This window comes from Quercus robur, chromosome 9, assembly GCF_932294415.1.
Source record: "Quercus robur chromosome 9, dhQueRobu3.1, whole genome shotgun sequence".
Classification (NCBI taxonomy): Eukaryota; Viridiplantae; Streptophyta; class Magnoliopsida; order Fagales; family Fagaceae; genus Quercus; species Quercus robur.
This window is the reverse complement of record NC_065542.1, coordinates 23,169,984-23,183,448: the sequence shown is the minus strand read 5'-3', so window position 1 is coordinate 23,183,448 and position 13,465 is coordinate 23,169,984.

Below are 13,465 nucleotides of genomic sequence, written 5' to 3'. Positions count from 1 at the left end.
TCATGAAGAAGACAAGGTTGTGGCACTATCATTCAAATTAGAATTCCATTGTTCAAACAATACGGCAGAATATGAGGCCTATCTAACTGGGTTAGCCACAACCCTTGAAATAGGGATCAAGCACTTAAAGGTGATGGTTGATTCAAACCTGGTGACCTACCAGACCAAAGAGAGCTTCTCCCTGAAGGAACGCAACCTAGCCCCGTATAGGACAATGGCCTAGAAGATTGGAGGATTCCTATAAAGGAAGCTTTGATGGAAGAAGAAGACATGATGGAATTAAAGGCGCTGAAGGACTATGCCTTGGTAAAAGGGGAATTGTACTGCAAAATGCCAGGTAAGGTCCTATCGGGATGTGTGGGGTGAGAAGAAGCCCAGAGAAAGTTGAAGGAAGTGCATAATAGGACTTGTGGATCCTGTAGAGAAGTCAATCTTTACCGCAGACTTCAAAAGGCAGGTTTCGATTGGCCAAGTATGGGTAAAGATGCAAATCAAGTCCAAACCCAATATGGAACCTGCTAGCTTGCAGTAAACAAAGAAGAAAGTTACGCTGTGTTCGTCAGTGAAGACTAGAGAAGTCCAATCATGTAGTACTTGACAGAAGGCATTCTGCCATAAAGGCACAGTGAAAGATACAAGCATAGGAGGCTGGCAACACGTTACTTTTTGCATAATGGAGTCCTTTTCAAAAAAAGGTATGATAGGGACCCATTACGATGTTTGGGTCCCGAAGAAGCAAGAGAGATGATAAGAAAAGTACACGCAGTAGAGTGTGGGGAACACCAAGGGGAGAAAAAGTTGTACAGATGCCTACTACAAATGGATTACTACTAACCCACCATTAGCGGGTCTAGCAAACCAATTCAACAACCTTGAAGAGTTGATAAGTTTTCTTTGAAGCAACTCAGAGGATTTATGCCTAGCGTGGCATTAATGATCATGATCTTTATGATATTTCTAAGAAAGAATGTATCAGATCACTTGTACTGTGCAACTCCACCATCACTTTTCAAGTCATGAAGCTCATTAATACCCATGTCTCATCCTAGAGGAACTTTGCAACAGTGACAAACTCAAAACTCCTTCTTTTAGCTTGTGTACAAGAGGGAAATAGCAAGAACAATTGCTAACACACATTCTGCCGTGAATAGAGTTGCTTATCTTATTGCTGCAGAAAACTATTACGTGGTTTTTATTGAAGGCGGTTTGCTGTAAGGGCATTCTGCCACAAGAATAAAGAAGCATGATGTCCCAAAAAGATGTGGGTACGTCATGGGAAAATTCTACATTAGAAGCCGCTGACTCTTGGCTATTACTAGCCAACCATAAAGCAAGAGACGTAGCAAGCTCCATCTAAATATGCCCATACTCAAAGAAAACGAAGAAGAAATCCAAGGAATATGGGTCATAGTAGCAAAAGCCAGCAAAAGGGTCGTGGTTATGAATTCTTGGCTAAAAGCCAACAAAGGAACCATGGTTGTGAGTTCTTGGCAAAAGCCCATAATGGGGGCTACACTTAATCCAACCCGCAAAGGAGCCATGATTGCAAGTCTTTGGAAAGAATTTGCAAAAAAGTTATAGCCACAATCATATATAGCAGAAGATACTTGGGAAGCAATTGTGCTTGTGGTGGAACGAAGCCAAAGCATGCGTGGGAAGTAACTCTTTCCCAAATTCTCTAGCAATGAAGAATTTCTTAATATGGCAACTTGTAGATCCATGGCATCTAATTTTTTTTACTGAAGAATGCATGAACCACATGATAGAGCATCAACACCAAGAGAAAGCGACATCAAACCCATCCAATTGTCTCACATGCTGGGGGCTAAGTCTCATTTTGCAGCAAATCTGGGAAGGCTTTTGCAGAAAGCTAAGGACTTAATGTTGGGGGCTGCATTATTCTGCAACAAATACAAAAAGCCTTCTGCAGAAAGCTAAGGACTCATTCTCACATACTGGGGGCTATCTCATTCTATAGAAAATACGAAAAGCCTTCTGCAAAAAGCTAATGACTCATCTAGTTATCTCATATGTTGGGGGGCTAAGGCCCATTCTGCAGCAGATTTAGAAAGCCTTCTATAAAGCGCTTAGAGTATCAATATGTAGCAGCAACATTACCCATTGTGAAATAAGTATTGATTGTGGCATTTCAGCAAGTATACATTTATCCACCACTTGATCTGCAGCAACTTCAAACTTCATGATATGGCCTAGTGCAACACCCATGCAATTTGTTGTAACCTACCATGGTTAATCTCTGGAGCAATGAATCCATGAGAAGAAATTCTACCACCCTTGCTGTGGCAAATATCAAAGAAGCAAAGAAAGGAAGCAAGAAGAGAAGGCCTACAAGCACTCCAGCAGAAACATATGTAAAGGTGAACCAACAAGCACTACAGCAGAAAATAAATGCTCTTCGTGAGACTTTAAGGCTTCAAGAGTGCTCCACAGAAAAGCTGAGCAACAAAGGAACTCACAGCAAAAACAAAAGGTGGAAATCAATGATGAAGTCCAAACATCTCTCTAGCAATGCATTTAGTGGCAAACCACCTTCCACAAGAATTGAAAAGACACTGCTAAGCTTAGCAACATGAGAAAGAAGAATTGGGAGAAATAAGATCTGCAGAAGACTACAACAAAGTTAAGAGATTTAGTTCATAACATCTATGCCTTTTCATCAAAGAGGCAGTGATATCCTCACCAACAGCGGCTATGGCAGAATGACAAGAAGAATATGTTAAAGAAGAAAAAAGTAAACATGAAGGAATCAATAGTTACTGTGGCAGAATGACAAAGAAAGTGTTTAGAAAGTGAAGATTTCTCATGAAAGCACCCTCATTTCCCCTTGGAAAAATATCTATAGTGGCACCACTTGTAGGCGCCTTAAAATGAGTGGCAGACTCAGTCACTTCTACGAGAAGATCAATTTTGTAGCAAAACCAGAATTTATGGCAGAATTAGAAATAGCCTGCAATGCAAATAGCAAAGGTACAACAGTATTGATGATCTTGGGGGCTAAAAGGTCCTCTACTATTGCAACAATACATTTTCCCATGTTAGTAGTAGCTCTGAATAAGGAGGCCTTCCATAAATACATCATCACTGAAAGAAACTTGCCTTTCTACAAGACCCAACATCCTTCTCTGCAGAAACTTCATCCTGGCAAAGAATACATGTGTTCTTCAACATGGTAGAAAGTATTATCAACAAATGAAAGAGTACTCTACTATGATGAGGGCTTGCAATGTTAGCTCTATGCTTTGTTTTGAGCAAAAGAAATGAAGATATGTGAATGCAAAGAGAAGAAGAAGGCACAAGAAAAGGGAGCGAAGCCACCCTTTGATCTACACACTTAGAGTAAGCTTTCCTCTTGTGAAAGAACTCTATTTGAAAAAAGTAATGTGGCAAAACTATTTTGATGAAACTCTTTTCAGTCATCGGTTTAGATGCGAAGATAGTAGAAGACAACACTTTCTCAATTTTTAGAGAATGAATGAAGCCCGAAGTGAAGCAACCTTAAATGGCTAAAAGAAAAGAAAAATGAAGACCGCAAGAAGGATCCTTGCTTCACAAAAGTGTTGTTCGTGAAGTTGGCAGAAAGAAGAATTAAAGAACTCAAAGCCAATTTTAAGCATTCTATAGAGATGAGAAAATGTAAAACATCATAATGAAGAAGAACCCAACAAGGAAGAAGAACCCAACAAGGAAGGATTCCACGGCATTTGTGTCTTCTGACCATTCTTAAAGAGCAACTACACTTATGGAAGAATGAAGAGATGATACTAAGGAATACGTGGAGAAAGTTAGTTAGCTCAACCAGTCAAGCCTAATTATTTTACCGTAATTATTTTACCGCAGAATCTGCCACAACCTTCACTTCCTACAGTATAGATGCCTAGCAAAAGCAGAGTAAGAGTTGCATTAACGCAGAGAAATAAGTGCATGTATTGCAGCAAAAAGTGTCTACATATTCTGCGGAAGCAGAAAAAATGAGTATTTGTCCCCCAAAAGTGAAGAAATAAGTACGTGCTACTGCAGAAACGTGAAGGAAATAAGTATACAAATTTCCACAGACATAAAGAAATGAGTACCATTGTAGAAGTCCAAGATCACAAGAAATTTCCAAGAAGCAAACCAAGAAACAAGTAAGGGAATGATGAAGAAGAGAAGGATGCACACATCATCATCTTTGACAATCCCTTTGAATGGTAGTATTGATGCCCACTTTGGCAAGTGGGCCCAATAGCAAGAAGAAGCCCAACAACATGGGCAGAAAAGAGTTAGTAAGTGGAAAGAAAAACCATTAAGCCCAAGTGGCGGGAATAATGGATCATAGGCCCATTAAATAAACAAATAGGCCTTGAAGAAGCAAATGGTCATAAAGGAGCTCAGAAAGAGAGAGGTGGTAAACCCATGGGTAGTGTATGATGCAGAAAAGTGAGAATGGGTCACGACAGGCCCGAAGTAATGCAAGCAAAGAAAGTAAGGGGTTGAAGGCAAGCCTATGAGCCCTCAGGATGAGGATAAGGTAATTGGGCCAGGGAAGCCCAATGAAGTTAGTAAAAGCCCATGAGAGTAAAGAATTGGAATGGGCCGAGGATGCCCAAAAGAATAAAATGGGACAAAGGAGCCCGAAAACGATGAAATGGGCCGAGGATGCCCAAAAGAATAAAATGGGACATAGGAGCCCAAAAGTAATGAAATGGGTTGAGGATGCCCAAAAGAATAAAATGGGAAATAATAATATGCAGGCAATCAGCAGAAACAATCGAGCTAAAGAGAGGCAAAGTTTTCAGCAAACTCGCTTTGGAGTGACAGTAACAAAACCACCACCTTCATGAACAGCAACTTTTTGGCTACCCTTGAAGGGTCATAAATTTGCAGAAAGAAAGAGAACGACTTGTCTAAGGAGAGTAAAGATTGAAATAGTAGGCTCGCGAAGAAAAGAAAAGAAGCATTCGCATGTGAGTTGAGAAACAACCCACGAAAGAAAACTGCATGAGTTTTCGCATACGAATTGCAGGAGCAATCCATATGCTCAGGGGGCTGAATGTTGATGCCCATTTTTGCAAATCCATATCCAAAAGCCCATGAGCAAGAAAGCCCAATGAAAAGCAAGGCCCAAAGGCCCACCAAGAAGACCTAAGAGCAAAAAAGGTCCAAAGAAAGAAATGCAAGGGAAAGCGATCTGCAGCAAAACGCAAATCTGTCGCAGAATACAGATCTGCCACAGAATATAGTTCTCTAGCAGAATGGTTTCGGCAGATAAAGACAAATTGGGCCCAAGACCCTTTTGATCCAGTCAACATTATTTGGCCCACAAAGGCCCAAATCCTTTTGTATAAAAGATAGGTGTGAAAACTAATATGAAAAAGCACGGTGAAAGAAACAAGGAACAGCAGGAAGTGTTAACTACAGGAAACGTGTGAAGGAAGAGTCAAACTAAAGGAAATGACAAAACACAGTAGGAAACGCGTGAAGAAATAATACAGCCATGTAGCAGAACAAAACAAAGCTAATCTGCTACGGTAGAAACGGCGTGGGAGACAAACACAAAAGGGTCGGGGCACCACTAACTTGTACCCAACCAATACAAAGGAGGTGGGCCCAAGGTCAAAGGGATTCAGAGGGTGTGGTTTGGTGGTGGGGAGAAAAGGGGGTCTATATTTGGTTTCCTACCGTGACTTCTTTTGGGAATATATCTTGCTGGGATGGTATCTTATCCAAAAGAAGTAATGAATGGTTGGGACCATCTAATGCATGCCATAGAGCTAGGTAGTGAGGTAGCCCAATCCTTATTGGTTAGTCACCTAGAGGTAGAGGTATACAGCAGGAACAAATAAAATGGAATTTTGTCATGAAATCAGTAGTGGTGCAGCAAACATGTATTGAGCAATGGCAGGGGCAACCAATGGTTGGGTGGGTAATCTTGAAGGGATGCCCACAACAAACCAAAAACAGTTGGTGAAACCTTAGGGGTAAAAGGGAGAAATCCCACTGAATCAGTTTGCTATAAAAGGAAGAGGTAACCATGGCAAGAAAAAAAAAAAAGGGAAAACAGGAAAGAGAGAAAAACACCGAAAGAGAGAGACCCAACGGGAGGGAAGCACTTAAGGGGGGAAACCCGTGGTAAGAGAGTAGTAAGTACCTAGAGAGAAGGACCCAGGAAAAGGAAAGACCAACAAGGGGAAACAACCCACGGCAGGAGAGTAGTAAGAAACCAAAAGTAAAAAAAGAACTGAGAGAAAGAAAGAAAGTGGTAAAACAAAGAGAGAAAATACAGCAGGAATAGGGGCATGCATCAATAGACCATCTTTTCCCTCCCTCTTAGCAAACCCACTCTTTGATGTCCCCAAAAGTAATAGTTAGTAGCCATTTAGGCATATTCTCCAAAATGCACAACTTTGACGGCAGAAGCCTATGACAAGGTTTTTCAAGTTAGGGTTTGGGTTCCTTCTTGGTTTACTTATCCTATGGGAAGATTCAATACTTGATTTTGATTCAAAAATATATCTTCTGTATTTAATCATTCTGCCGAAGCACGTTTTTATCGCATTTGCTGCATCAGTTGTCGTGCTGTGGTATCTTTACTTTTTGTACTAGTTATTCTTCTGCAGCACCTTTTCACTATATTTACCGTGTTAGCTATTATACTAGCTAAAACTTTTCTGCTGAAGCTTTCTTCTTTATTTGTTATTATGTGTTTTACTTTTGACACAAACTAATCATTATCCTGCCATAAGTATATATACATATATCTTGTTCCTCATTTTCTGCAAAATATATTTTATATATGTATATGTGAATATGTATAAGTATATATACTCATATATGTATGTATATATTTGAGAATATGCTAACCCATTTAAACTAAAATTTGTTTGATGGGTATTTTCTTTGGGTTTTAGATTTGTTTATGTGCAGGAAGTAGAAAAATATTTCTGTGGTAAAAACGAAGAGTAGTCATTCACATTGCAAAAGGCTTTACTGCACGGTAAAAGGCTTTAAAGCACAGCAGACAGCTTTAAAGCACAGCAGACAGCTTTAAAGCACAGCAGATAGCTTTAATGCACAACAGACAACTTCAAATGCACAGCAGAAAGCTTTACTACACAGCAGGAAGCTTTATTGCACAACAAAAAGTTTTGCTGCATAGCAGAAAAGTCAGTCCTACGGCAGAAATTGGAGAAAAGTTTCTTTTGCAACAGAAACTGGAGAAAAGTTCCTTCTGCGGCAGAAACAGAGGATAAGCCCACTTCGCAGCATTTTTCCCTTGAACTTGGACTCAGCGCTTGCGCACAACCTGGCAGCGGCAAAATGGTACTTTGAAGCCCATTTTGCAGAGCACCAGGCCTGACTTCCTTCTGTAAGGTTGAATTTATTCAACCATCTAATTGGCTTTATTCCGTGCCAAATTTGCTTGTAATTCAGCATTTAGTAACCCTGTATTTAGGTGGGATTGTTGTAAGGGTAGTGAGTGAGATAGTGTGAAGATTGCTCAAGAGTGTGCAAGAAAACAGAGTGTCGCGGCTGGGTCTCGCGGCTGGACTCGCGGCTTCAACCCGCCAGAAGATGCACACGTGCCAAGCATGCTGGAAGATGAACAGTCATGCTAGCTGGAGCACTACAGGACAAAACAGGACAACTGGCCATACGGTTAACTCGCGACTGGAACTCGCGACTTAGTCAAGCCGCGAGGTCAAGCCGCGAGCCACCCCTGTTTTGGAAAAACCTGACGTTTCGCATTCCACTCCACTTCAGTATAAATACCCTTTTAACCCACGATTGAAAGAAAGCTTCCAGAGAGAATTTTGAGAGAGAAACCCTAAAGAAAAACCAGATTGTTTCACCCACAATCTCTACCTTAGAGTCTCATCAAATTCCCTCACTCTCTTCCTCTCCATTGTCAAATCCTTGAGAGGCCATTATACCAAACCTGGTTCTCACCATTATCATCTCTGTGAGACAGACGTTTGGAGTTCTGGGAAGCAGTTAGGAAGGAGCCAATATTCATTGGTTGATGCTACGGTGTAGTAGCGGAATCCGGAAAGCTAGAAAAGAAAAAGGTTCGGCGCAACCTCGTTGGAGCAAGAAGCTTGGAGGGCTTAGGTGCATTGGGTAGATTAGGCTTGGAGGGTCTATTGCTGTCCTTGTATCCCAACTGTATTTTCTAGTGGATTGATTACCGCTTGGAGGGCGGCGGAGAGGTTTTTCGCCGAGGTCTTCGGTTTCCTCTTCGATAACATATCTGGTGTTATCGCTGTGTTTGCATCTTCCTTCCTCTCTATCTCTGCCTTTACATTAATCTGCTGTGGTTTATTTTGATGTGGCTTAGATAGTTGTTTTAATCAATTCCATGTTATAGCATATGTTAAGTTTCCGCACACTAGTTGTTTAACATATTGCATGTGTTGATTAAATTGGTTTTTGGGGGTCTAAACGTTCAAAAGTGTTTTTGTACACGTTTTTGAACTTTCAATTGGTATCAGAGCGGGTACACATCTGTTTGGTTTCATTACCATTGTGTGATCCTTGACTCCCTTTCTTTTGAGATGGATAGGTCTCAATCCCTTAATGCACCTCCATATTTTGATGGAAGTAATTATGCATTTTGGAAGGTTCGTATGAGAGCCTTTTTATGCTCTATTGATGAATCCGTGTGGGATGCTGTTGAGATTGGTTGGGCCAAACCTGAGGCAGCCAAATCCACATGGGATAAGGCAGCACTTGCTGCATCTAATGCTAACAGTAAAGCACTAAATGCTATTTTCTGTGGTGTGTCTCCAGATGAATTTCACAGGATTTCTCACATTACTATTGCCAAAGATGCATGGAAGATTCTGGAAACAACTTATGAAGGCACGAAGAAGGTGAAAGATACCAAGTTGCAAATGCTGACCACTCGGTTTGAGGAGCTCAAGATGAGTGAGGATGAGTCGTTCGACTCGTTCTATGGGAAGTTAAATGAAGTGGTTGTCAGTAAGTTTAACTTGGGGGAGAAGATAGAGGACTCTAAGATTGTCAGGAAGATCCTCCGATCATTGCCGGAAAGCTTCCGTGCCAAAGTGACAGCCATTGAAGAGAGCAAGGATCTTGACGACATCAAGGTACAGGAGCTGGTTGGATCTCTACAGACCTATGAGATGTCACTGCCAAATCAACGGAAGGGTAAATCCCTTGCTCTAAAGACTGTCAATGAGAAAGTGGAAGATCAAGGCTCTTCGGGAGAAGATATGGTGGACAAGGATGTAGCCTATCTTGTTAAAAATTTCAAGAAGTTTTTGAAATTCAAAAACAATGGAAAATTTGATGATAAGAGAAAATTCCAAAATTCTGGAAGGGAGAAGAGGGATTTCCAAAGGAAAGATGGAAAAGAATCCCAATCCACACAAGGTGTTACTTGTTTTGAATGCAACGGGCATGGACACTTCAAGAGGGAATGTCCTAATTATTTGAAATCAAAAGGCAAGGTGTATGCCACGACCTTGAGTGATTCAGACTCATCCGACTCAGAATCTGAAGAGAGCTGTGATGGAGAAGGGAACTATTCAGCTTTCATGACTATTGCTCATGTTGAGTCTTCGGATGAATTGAATTTGCTTGTTCAAGACCTTGGAGAACATAGTGAGGATGACTCACTAGGAATTGTTGAAGAATCGGAAGCTGAAGAAGAAGAAAGCACAGCTACTCTTCAAGAAAATTACAACTCACTTTTGGAGAAATCTGGTGAATACACAAGGGTGGCCAAGGCTGCTGTGAGAAAGATGAAGAAGGCTGAGGAGGACTACAAAAGTCTCCTAATCCGGTATAGGGAGGCCAAATGCGAGATTGAAACTTTGAATGGTGAGCTCTCCAAAGCTTACACTAAAGTTAGATTTCTTGAAAGTGAGGTTGTTCAAGCAAATGCAAAAATAGAGAGGGTCACCACCAAGAAGCTTGACGATGTTATATCTTCTCAAAAGAGCTTCTCAGACAAATCCGGACTGGGATATAGCGGAGGAAGTAGTTCAACTGGAAATGTCACCAAAGAAGTGAAGTTTGTCAAAGCCAAAGATCCAGTTGCAGCTGACCCTATTGATGTGAAGCTCGAGGTGGAGGAGAAGAAGAATGTGGTGGACCAACGGATGCTGAATCATCGTAATCAGTATGTGGGGAGGTCTGAGTCTCGTGCCAAGTCACGTCCTCGACCACAAAGAGGTCCTAGAGGAATGTATGTGTGCCATTATTGTGGACTTCAAGGGCACACTCGACCGAATTGCCAAAAGCTGAGAGCAAAGAACAGTGCTACTCCTCAAAGGTCAGGAGGACCAAGAATTGATAGGAGAACTTGGGCAGGGAATCAACCTAGAGAGCAAAATGGAGATTCCGGAATGATGGACGTGATAAAGATGATTGGTGCATTCACCAACTGCTTGGAAAGCTTCTCACGAAGGTTTGAAAGCCCTAACTCCCGTACCCAATCCTCTAAGGAAATCACCCCAAACGCAAGTGACGTGTGGGTGAAAAGGGGTACTCATGCATAAGCATTACAACATGTCCATGCATTAATATTTCCTATGCTTTGTGACTATGTTAGTTTGGTATGCTTGTTGGTTTTGATTTCGTTTGTTTGTTTGTCTTCTTGTGAATATCTCTTAATTGTGTTTTATCAATCTTTTTGTTTCTTGAGTCAAAAATCCAAAAATTACATAAAAATTTGAAAATCAAAAAGCTTGATTGACTTTGTTGAGTTTTGTCTTAAAACTCGTTTTGCCGTGTACCTTTGTGCTAATGGCTTTGTGCATTTTCGAACATTACTTGTTTTCATGCACTCATTTCACTATGGGAAAAATCTTGAAATCTATGTGATTGTTGTAAATAGATCTTCAAACTTGTCATGAATGATTAGTGAATGGTTATGTTGATCTTGAAACATGCATAGACTTGTGTCTATATCTCTTCCCACTTTTTATTTTGTTTGCTAAAAAGAGCTCACTAAATGTAAATCTCCAAATGAAAAGAGATATTGAGCTGCAAAAGCCTGTCGCACATTCTAGTATTTGACTAGGAAAAAGGGTAAGCGACTTTATATTAAAAGTGAAATTTCTTTCAAAAAGGCCAAAGGCCTTTTCTTCAAAGAAAAGTGTAGTCTATCCCTCTCACAATGAGAGATGATTGCCTCAAAAGATCAATTGTTATGGCTGAAAGTGGAGTCAAATGAAAGGCTCCAAGTTATGTTATCAAGTTGTGTGGGAAGTCATATATTCATATTTCTATAATTGAGATTGGTCACATGATCTAGTGCTAATTGTGTATGCCTTGGTTGAATTGATCATTGAAGCTTCACATTAGACAAAGGACTATTTCATTGTTGATATCCACACACAACACACAAGTTTATGTTCAATAAATGCCATATTCATTTGTGTGATTGTACTTGATAAAATGTGTTTTCACATGCTCAATCTTTGTTAATTCAAGCACAAAAAGATTTTTGAGTGTTTTAGGTGTTTTTGGAAAGTGTTTTGCTGGAAAAATCTGAAAATTTCAAAAATACAGTTTTGCCCTGTTTTGGCGGCTCAGTCGCGGGTATGTCAAGTCGCGAGCCTCAGTCGCATCTTCGCTGGTCAGTTTTGGTGACTTGTTCGCGAGTGGAAGGTCCAGTCGCGAGATTCACTCAGAGATTTTCGCGGCTCAGCTCGCGACTCACTCGCGGGTAGACCTCCCAGTCGCGAAAAACACTTAGAAAAATTTTTCAAAATTTTGTTCTTGAGTGCTTTGGCGGCTTGAGCTGGCGACTGTGTGGCGACTTGAACCAGTCGCGAAAATCGCGTGTTTTGCAGAAACAGGAGCAGTTTTTAAACCTCTTTCAGTTTTCCCTCGAACTTTTGTAACTGTTCATTTTCTCTTAAAACTGATGTTTTCTCCCAAAACTCTTCGTGAATCCATTTTTCAAACCCTTTTGGCGCTTCATTTCTTCTCCAAATCATCAAGAAAAGGTATGGGTTTTGCTTTCTCAATCTCAGTTTCTTTTTCCTGCATATTTCTGTTACTGTTTGGACTGGTATTGTGTTCGTTATTCTTATCTCTATGTGTAATGGGTATGGTGTATCCTGTTTTTGATATTGTTCTCACCCGTTTTCATGCTGAGCAGTCAATGTGTTTTTCATTGTTCTGATTTTTTGCTGACTATTGAATCTGAGAATCTTTTCTGAAATGGGTTTGGTGTTTATGTGACTTACTCATTACGCTTGCCTGAATATTGATGTGTGGATGTTTGGTTTCTTCATGATTGAAATATTTTCCCCATGCTCATGTCTCTGATGGAGTGTTTTATGTTATATGTTCAAAATGATTCAAATGCTGTTTCCTATTGCATATCATGGTCATGTTAACCTGTCTCAATGACAGTTGTAATGTATTTCTTCTTCTTGGTGCACTTTTACCAAATTTGTTGCACGGATTAGTTTGTGTTTCTGTGTATTGTTCGAAGGTTTGGTTGGGTCTGTATTTTTTTCAGTCTGGGTTTCTACATTGAAATATTGGTTTTACTGAATCTTGTTGACAATCTTTTGTGGGGTATTGTTGCTTGGTTCTTTTCTGTTGGTCTGTTCTCTTGCAGATGTCTCGTCGATCTTCCAGGGGTAAAGACATTGTTGCTGACGAATCAGCATCCCCAGTTGCTAAAAGGACTCGTCTATCATCTCAAGCATCTCAAGATCCCAATGAGGATAGATTCAGAGTTCCCCTGAACTCACACGCCTACTCAAATGTGTTTGACAAGTCAACAACTATAGTGGAGCGGGTAGTAGAGTTCAACACCTTAGGGACTACATTCATCCCTCGAATCTTTGAGAAACGAGACTGGGCAAACTTGTTCGGAAACTTTGATGATCCAATGGATGAGCTGGTCAAAGAATGCTTCTCCAATGCCTCTGATCTTGGACCTGTCCTCGTTTTCTGGGTCAGAGGAACAGAGTTTAGTGTTACCCCAGACTCCATCGCAGATCTTCTCAGCATCACCAGACCTCAGAATGTGAATTTAACTCCCTATGATGAACGAAATCCAGAGGTTGGGGAAATTCTACAAATCCTAGGACACGATCATGAGGTGTCTAGTGCAGGAACTTCAATCAGCACCGCAAAGTTTGCACCTGAATTGACCACACTGAAGTTGATCATGTTCACCAACCTCTACCCACTGTCCAACACTACATTCATCAATCTTGGGAGAGCTATATTTCTGTGTGATCTCATTACCGGAGCCCCCATTGATATATGTGCTCACATCTACTACAACTTGAGGAAGACCGCTTGTCGATCTACAGCTCGAGGAATCATTCCATTTTGCAGTCTCGTCATGAAACTCATCCTTAGTGCTGGCATTACTCCTCCTGCAGATGGTAAAATGTTGACTCGTCAACGTCCCATTTCTTTGTTCACTCTTCAAGCGAGCAGAAGTCACTCCTCCAAATCACCAAGAAGT